Below are 8021 nucleotides of genomic sequence, written 5' to 3'. Positions count from 1 at the left end.
TGATAAACAGACCATACCCCACCTCAGATCCACACCTGACAGGTGTCATGGAGGCGGAGTTTGGAAACTCATTAACATTACTACCCTCGTACTGTGTTTACAAATATGATAATCCTATTTTCATATCTCTACTGCCTACCTTAAAGTTTAAACAATTTACAAATTTCTTTTGATATTAAAGGATCAAGTTTATACATCCCTTGACTGATATTCATATTATGGTTGTAACTTTCTTTTATGAAGCTAGATTCAATGATGTTCCTTTCAGTGCATTATTAGAATATACAATCCTTTTGCCCCTTCCCAGTTGATAGCATGATTGTTCTCACTAACATGTACAAATATACCACTGTTCCCTTGTGCATATCTCACATTTCTTATGTTGTTCAATTCTTTTTTCCAGTGCTTTCCCAGTTTGGCCAATATAAAAGTTGTCACAAGACTTACACGGAATTTTATATACACACCCTTTAATATTGTCTGGGGAGTTCTTGATAAGTACATTTTTCATTGTTGTATCACGTACAAAAGTGATAATAATCATCAATGGATACCACGCGCTCCTTCCGATCTTTCTGTGTTCTTTTCCCCATCTTGGAATATGCCGTCAGAGAATTTGCCGACGCCCTCACTCAAGCTCATACCAACAAGGAACACCTGCGGTTTTTACGTGAATGTCGGGATGAACAAGTGATACCAAGATCGTTCATAACCAATTCCTTGCTGAAATTAGAAGACCAACCCTTCGGTGAAATACAACGTGCCATATTGGAAAAACATATCAACATCAAAACATTGGAAACCAAAAAGAATTTTGAAGATCTCACGAGGAAAAGACGACATTTTGAAACCTCAATACCACCAGATTGGAGAGATTCCAACGTGAATATTGTCATGTGAAGATGAGGAATCAAGTGTATCGGAAACTGAAACGGAAACACGATAATAAAATGAAACTGTTGATTGAAAGAAGCCCTTGGACCAACAACGCCAATCATGAATGTGTCGTCAACCTATCAAACAAACAGCTGGATAGAAATGTAACTAGTGCCTTAGGCTACGGTTTAAACTTTGCTTTATCTCCTGGCGGAAGGAACAGTGTGGAAATAACTAAAGGACTGTGTAATTTGGAAAAATATAGTGATTTAACGAATGAAGAAGTGAACATGGTTAAGGGAGTGATTTATGGAAGTATGAAAAAATCAGACACCACAAACGTCCCAAAAGATTTATGGTTGCTATTAATGAACTGAAAAAAGATAAAAATATACACATGACAAAAGCAGATAAATCAGGCGCCCTTGTAATTTTAAATAAAAGTGAATATATAGAAAAAATGCAAAATCTTTTAGGTGATGATAACACATATAAAGAATTAAATAAGAACCCGATAGACAATGTGAATAGTGGTTTCAATAAGAAAGTGAAAAACCTGTTAAAAGGTAACGAAAGCCTTATAAAGAAGTTGTGTGTGACCTCTCCATCGCTACCATACATGTATGGTACAATAAAAACTCACAAAGCAAACTTTCCTGCCAGGCCAATTATCAGTTCAGTTGGTTCCGCATCATACAAGCTAGCGAAGTACTTAGTAGATATTCTCAACCCATTAGTAGGTACCATCTCAAATGCAAATATCAAGAATAATGTGGACTTGATAAATAAACTAAATAGTGTGCAGAGATTAATAGTGAATCCAGGCTTGTAAGTTTTGACGTTGTATCACTATTCACAAAGGTGCCAATAGATGATCTGATGGCGTTTTTATCTGAATTGTTAGAGAACACACAGCTGGATATCCCATTTTCTAAAAAGTACTTTAATTGAACTGATTAAATTATGTGTAAAAGATTGTAAATTTGAATTTAATGGTAAATTTTACTCACAAAATTTTGGTATGGCAATGGAAACCCTCTATCCCCAGTGTTAAGTAACTTATATATGGAATTTTTGAAAAGAAGATATTAAACAACATAATCCCACGTAATGTAACATGGTTTGGTATGTTGACGACATAATTTGTGTATGGCCAGGAACCAAGATGTAAAAAACTTTTTTGCTAAGTTAAATCAATTAGTACCATCAATTAAATTCACGATGGAAATGGAAAATGATGGGTGCTTACCGTTTTTGGATGTCCTCATACGAAGAAATAGTGGTGGGTTTAAATATAGTGTGTATAGAAAACCCACTAATATTTCTTCCTATGTGCATTTCTATTCTGGACAAAGCAATAAGGTTAAAAAGTCAGTGTTTTCATCTATGTTTTTAAGAGCATTACGGGTATGTAGCCCTGAATATATTGATGATGAAATAGATAAGATTAGGAATGCAGGCAAAAAAATTGAAATATCCTGATAGTGTATTAAACAGTGCATTTGAAGCGGCAAAAAGACTATGTTATCAAACCAGAAAGAACCTTACAACACAAAAAATTTGCTTGTTCTGCCTTATAATAATAGTATGAAAGATATTCCTCATCTTCTTAAGAATTTTGGTGTTAATGTCGCATTTAAGAACAATACAACAATGAAAATGTACTTATCAAGAACTCCCCAGACAATATTAAAGGGTGTGTATATAAAATTCCGTGTAAGTCTTGTAGACAACTTTTATATTGGCCAAACCGGGAAAGCACTGGAAAAAGAATTGAACAACATAAGAAATGTGTGAGATATGCACAAGGGAACAGTGGTATATTTGTACATGTTAGTGAGAACAATCATGCTATCAACTGGGAAGGGGCAAAAGGATTGTATATTCTAATAATGCACTGGAAAGGAACATCATTGAATCTAGCTTCATAAAAGAAAGTTACAACCATAATATGAATATCAGTCAAGGGATGTATAAACTTGATCCTTTAATATCAAAAGAAATTTGTAAATTGTTTAAACTTTAAGGTAGGCAGTAGAGATATATGAAAATAGGATTATCATATTTGTAAACACAGTACGAGGGTAGTAATGTTAATGAGTTTCCCAAACTCCGCCTCCATGACACCTGTCAGGTGTGGATCTGAGGTGGGGTATGGTCTGTTTATCAGCAATGTCCCCTGAGAGCCTATTGTGATTTTTAGCCAAATGAGTTTTAAAGGCCACTCCTACCTCGACACCGGCCTGAGTGGGGATATGGAGCCTCTAACGGTTGTGTATGTTCGTCAGTATTGTTCTTGTAGTATATATATTTGTGACTTCTCACACTCTGTATCAGTCCTTCGTCAATGGCTTGAAATAAAGTCGAAACCGGTCAGGACCTACACCCTGTTTCTTATTTTTCACCTGTAATGTGTGATAAATGAATCACGTACAAAAGTGATAATAATCATATATATATATATATATATATATATATATATATATTATATATATATATATATATATATGTATATATGCATGTATATATGTATATATATATATATATATATATATATATATATATATATATATATATATATATATATATATAATATATATATATATATATATATATATATATATATATATATATATATATATATATATATATATATATATATATATATATATATATATATATATATATATATATATATATATATATATATATATATATATATATATATATATATATATATATATATATATATATATATATATATATATATATATATATATATATATATATATATATATATATATATATATATATATACCCTCAAAGATCGAGCACTATGCTCTTAAACATTGCATTCACGTTATCTTGGGAATAACTTACCCTAAAGGGAATTATATATGAAGAGTTCATTCGCACTGCCCAGAATTCGAACTTGTGCCACGGGGGTTTGATCAGAGGTAATCGGTTGACTTATGTGCACTATACAATCCTGGCTAGGGATGAATGCCAAACATATATAATACCCCCGTGGATGTTAAGGGGTATTTGCGCAAAATAAAAAAAAATAAAAAAAATGGCACTAGAACCCACAACTTTCCGGCTTCTCGGAATATTAAAGACATGAAGGAGTTTAATTAGATTAAACGCATCGCAGCATCCCAAGGCATCTATAATTCGCCACGATATCTTCTATATGTCACTATATATTATACTTTAGCTTAAGCTGGCGGTATCAAAAGTACATCGTTCCTCGACCGTATTAGAAGAATAAATTTTCTCAGCTGAATCGCAGTTTATTTCACTAATATTTTTAAATGACTGCATTTTCGCACTATCAACTGCCCTTATATACAACAATGTTAGTGTAACCTGTTCAGGTTTAAAGTTTATTCAAGAGAACTGCCCTTATACAATATAACTCAAAGAATGGGTTATAATTCTTTTTAAACCACAGTATGACCAAGTTCAAGCAAAGGCGGACTAGAATACCCGCTCATTATTTCTGAAATGGTATTAGTGTTCAAAAAACTATATTGAATAATATGCAACTACGTAACTACTTAAAACTTGACATAAACAAGCTTTTAATAGTTTATATGCACGAGTGCTTGAAGTAGGCTACGTCGTCAGTCCACTGAAAGATGGCTAAGGATTGAACTGTGAAAAGCTTTCTTTATCGGTAATGTCAAACTAGTCTTATATTACAAAAGAATATAAATTAAATAATCCATTAATACATATTTCCCAAATTAAGCTCCAGCTTTTATTTCGAACTTGAAAAGAAACTTTTTTTATTAACTTTCCTACGTTGTCTTTGAAACCAGTTCAAACTAAATTCTCGAGAGGAGGAAAAGGTGCATTACTACTTTAATTAGAGAAGAAATATTTTGTCAAAAGTTCCAAAGTAATTTGGATTATTAATTTTTTTTTATTCACGGCCCAATCTTTTATTTCTTAATAAATGCCATGACAAAACATCCACAGAAATTTTCACTTATGACGATGCGACTCTCTCTCTCTCTCTCTCTCTCTCTCTCTCTCTCTCTCTCTCTCTCTCTCTCTGTCGTCTAGTGAAAGGATTATTACCTTCATTACGTGATAAACGATTTTGAACGACATTCTGACTCGTTAATGCCAGGAAAAATTAAGAAATGACGAATATGTCAGAATTCGACAGGAACTGAATACTTCTTCCCCACATATAGTTTAGATCATAATTTCATATGTACGCATTTATTCATTGCAAAACCCAACGCAGAAAATACCAAAAAATAAGACAAGATACACGGGCCAAGCATTCATATTGTAATTCTGAGACCTATGATATCTAATCCATGATAAAGCCTTATAAAGCGCTCACTGCAGTCAAGAGGAAAACGCTGTAATGCGAGATCTTTATTTGCATAATTTAATATTAAATGAACTTAATATCGTTTTCAAATGACCTTTCTAAAAGTAAAGAAAGTTGAATTTATGATATATTCAGCTCAAAATGAAAGCAACTGCATCACATGTACACGACAGCCTTCTCAATAATGAGAGGTAAGCCCCTGACATAATCCCTGTCAAATAATAAATAATTACATTGCACGCAGGCAACACTCTTTCTTTAGAATAAATCAGATAAAATTATGTTCTGATATCCACGATACATTAGATGGAGAATGACCTCTTAAAGTAATTGTGTGCTGAAATACGAAAAGCACCTCGTTCTTGCTCTTGCCCGTTTAAGTTTACTACTTCAAAATCTTCGACTACTAGTAGTAGGTATTCGTTCGCTTAAAAGTAACCTGTGCCAGTTTAATACTTCTCTGGTAGATATAATTTTAATTATTATTATTATGATGATTATGATGATGATGGTATCTAGTTTCAATGTTAAACTGGTTGGCTATTTAGACCTAACGTGACTCATTTGTTTCAAATCACTTGTAAATAAGGAAGAACTCTGAGCAAATAAGCAATCCCTCAAAATCGTAAACCCGTAGCACCAGTATAGCACATTTGGTAAAATATGAATGATTTCTACATGGTCCTTTCCGACAAACGGAATCCGGAAAATGTGCAAAAGTCCCACTAAGTGAAATGGAATTTCTGCTCCGTAACTGACTTTTTTAAAGCAAGCATGTGTTGGTTGTTGGATGTGAGATATAATAGAAAGGACGCAGTGCTATTTGTTACGTATCACTGATTGTTTGTTCCAAGTATTTTCAGTTATTCACAGTTTTCGAGACGACGCTGCCAAGCACTATTCGCAGTGATGTTTATTTTACAAAACACCATGAATTTGCTGGGGTCTTTTTCCCACAACTATTTGATGTTTGCCTAGTTCACTTTTTGTTATGAACTGAATGTCAAGCTATAATCGTGGCTTATACTTTAAAACACACTCATTTTAAACTAATAATCCATTCAATTCCTTGATGAAACTGATGAAGAATAAAACGTTTATACAAAAATTTATACATGCATATTTTTTTTTGTGCATCGTGGCACTTTTCTCAATTCTCTAAGACTTCGTGTATTCACTACTACAGGAAGATTGATGATGTTAGTTATGACTAATCGGTATTTTCTCCTTCAACATACGCTCTCTCTCTCTCTCTCTCTCTCTCTCTCTCTCTCTCTCTCTCTCTCTCTCTCTCTCTCTCTCTCACACACACACACACACACTAATTTAACATTTATTTACATTAAGAGCACCATACATTCTCTTTAAAAGAAATAAGTTTACACTAAGTTTCTCCGGATCTTATATTTATAAATCCTTATACCATTTCCAAAATATTTCATTATTCATCTTCATCTCTTTATTTTTCATGTAACTGAAAACATCAGGACAACTTATATTCGAAGCCTTCGTCTAAAATCGCCCAAGATTTTCATTTGTGGAAAAGCGGCTGCCCATTGCAGAAGACGAAACCGAAAATTTTGGGCAAAACGTCCAGCATAAGGAGAGTAATGATTTGATAAATGGATCACATATCAAAGATATCAGCTTTACGACTTATCATTACGTCATCATAAATGACGTGGATTTATCTGTTTTCCGTCCAAAACAGATAAATTACCGAGGATTCGAAAAAGGAAAGAACGTTTGGAACTGATCAGGCCAAAGGGAGACAAACGATGCGAAATAACTAAGGTGAAATGAGTCTTAACTTTTGTCTTGAAACATTTTCTCTATTTTTGTTTTCGTAAATTAGTCAACTTTTTCTGAAAGCATTATTACCGGCAGAGATGGACATTTTCTGATAATAATTACGAGATTTTTTCTTGAACACTTGAGAAACAGACGAATTTTGTGTCGGAGGAATCTAACAAGCTAATTACTACTACTACTTTCAGAGCGGATTATTATTATTATTATTATTATTATTATTATTATTATTATTATTATTATTATTATTATTATTATTATTATTATTATTATTTACCAAAATAAGAGCACATGTAAGTACTAGCAAACCGCAGACACGTGAAAACGAATACGAAAACATTTTATATTCGAAACGCCGAATACAGCCTTTGGAAATTCTAAGGAAACTACACATACACAATAAAATGATCGTGATCGTACATAAAAACGGTAATGTATATTTTCGCCGTGAATAAATGGAATAAAGTTGAAAATGTCGTCAGGAAAATTACATTAAATCATTGTTGATGAAATAAAACAAATGATAAATATTTACAGATGGTTTTGCTTTTACTTCTCGTTTTTCCTATCATTATGTTCTCCCTGAATTACCCCCATCTATTGATGTTCAAAATGTGCACAAAATCGTCAGTTATTTTTTTTTTTTTCACTTTCCTGTAATGTCTTCTTTTCGTGCGCCTTTTCTAACTTTCTAACTTTTTTGGAAAATTAAACTGAATATGATTTTGAGAAGGCTACAAATGTTGATGATACGAGCGTTTAATATTCTTAATATACTTCATTGTTTTTCTTCCTCCTCTCCTCATTTTCTCACTATTATTCCCTCTCCCTATCCCCATCCCTCTTCATGCCCCATCCTTCATTCTCTCTCCTCCTCCTCTCCTTGCCCTAGGTCATAACGTTTTACCCTGGGCCGCCAGAAAAGCTGCCTTCGCAAATGGCTGGACGCCTTTGGTCTACCTGGGATTTTGCAAATGGCGGAGAT

This window comes from Macrobrachium rosenbergii, chromosome 9 (genome assembly GCF_040412425.1).
Source record: "Macrobrachium rosenbergii isolate ZJJX-2024 chromosome 9, ASM4041242v1, whole genome shotgun sequence".
Lineage (NCBI taxonomy): Eukaryota > Metazoa > Arthropoda > Malacostraca > Decapoda > Palaemonidae > Macrobrachium > Macrobrachium rosenbergii.
This window is presented reverse-complemented; position numbering follows the sequence as displayed.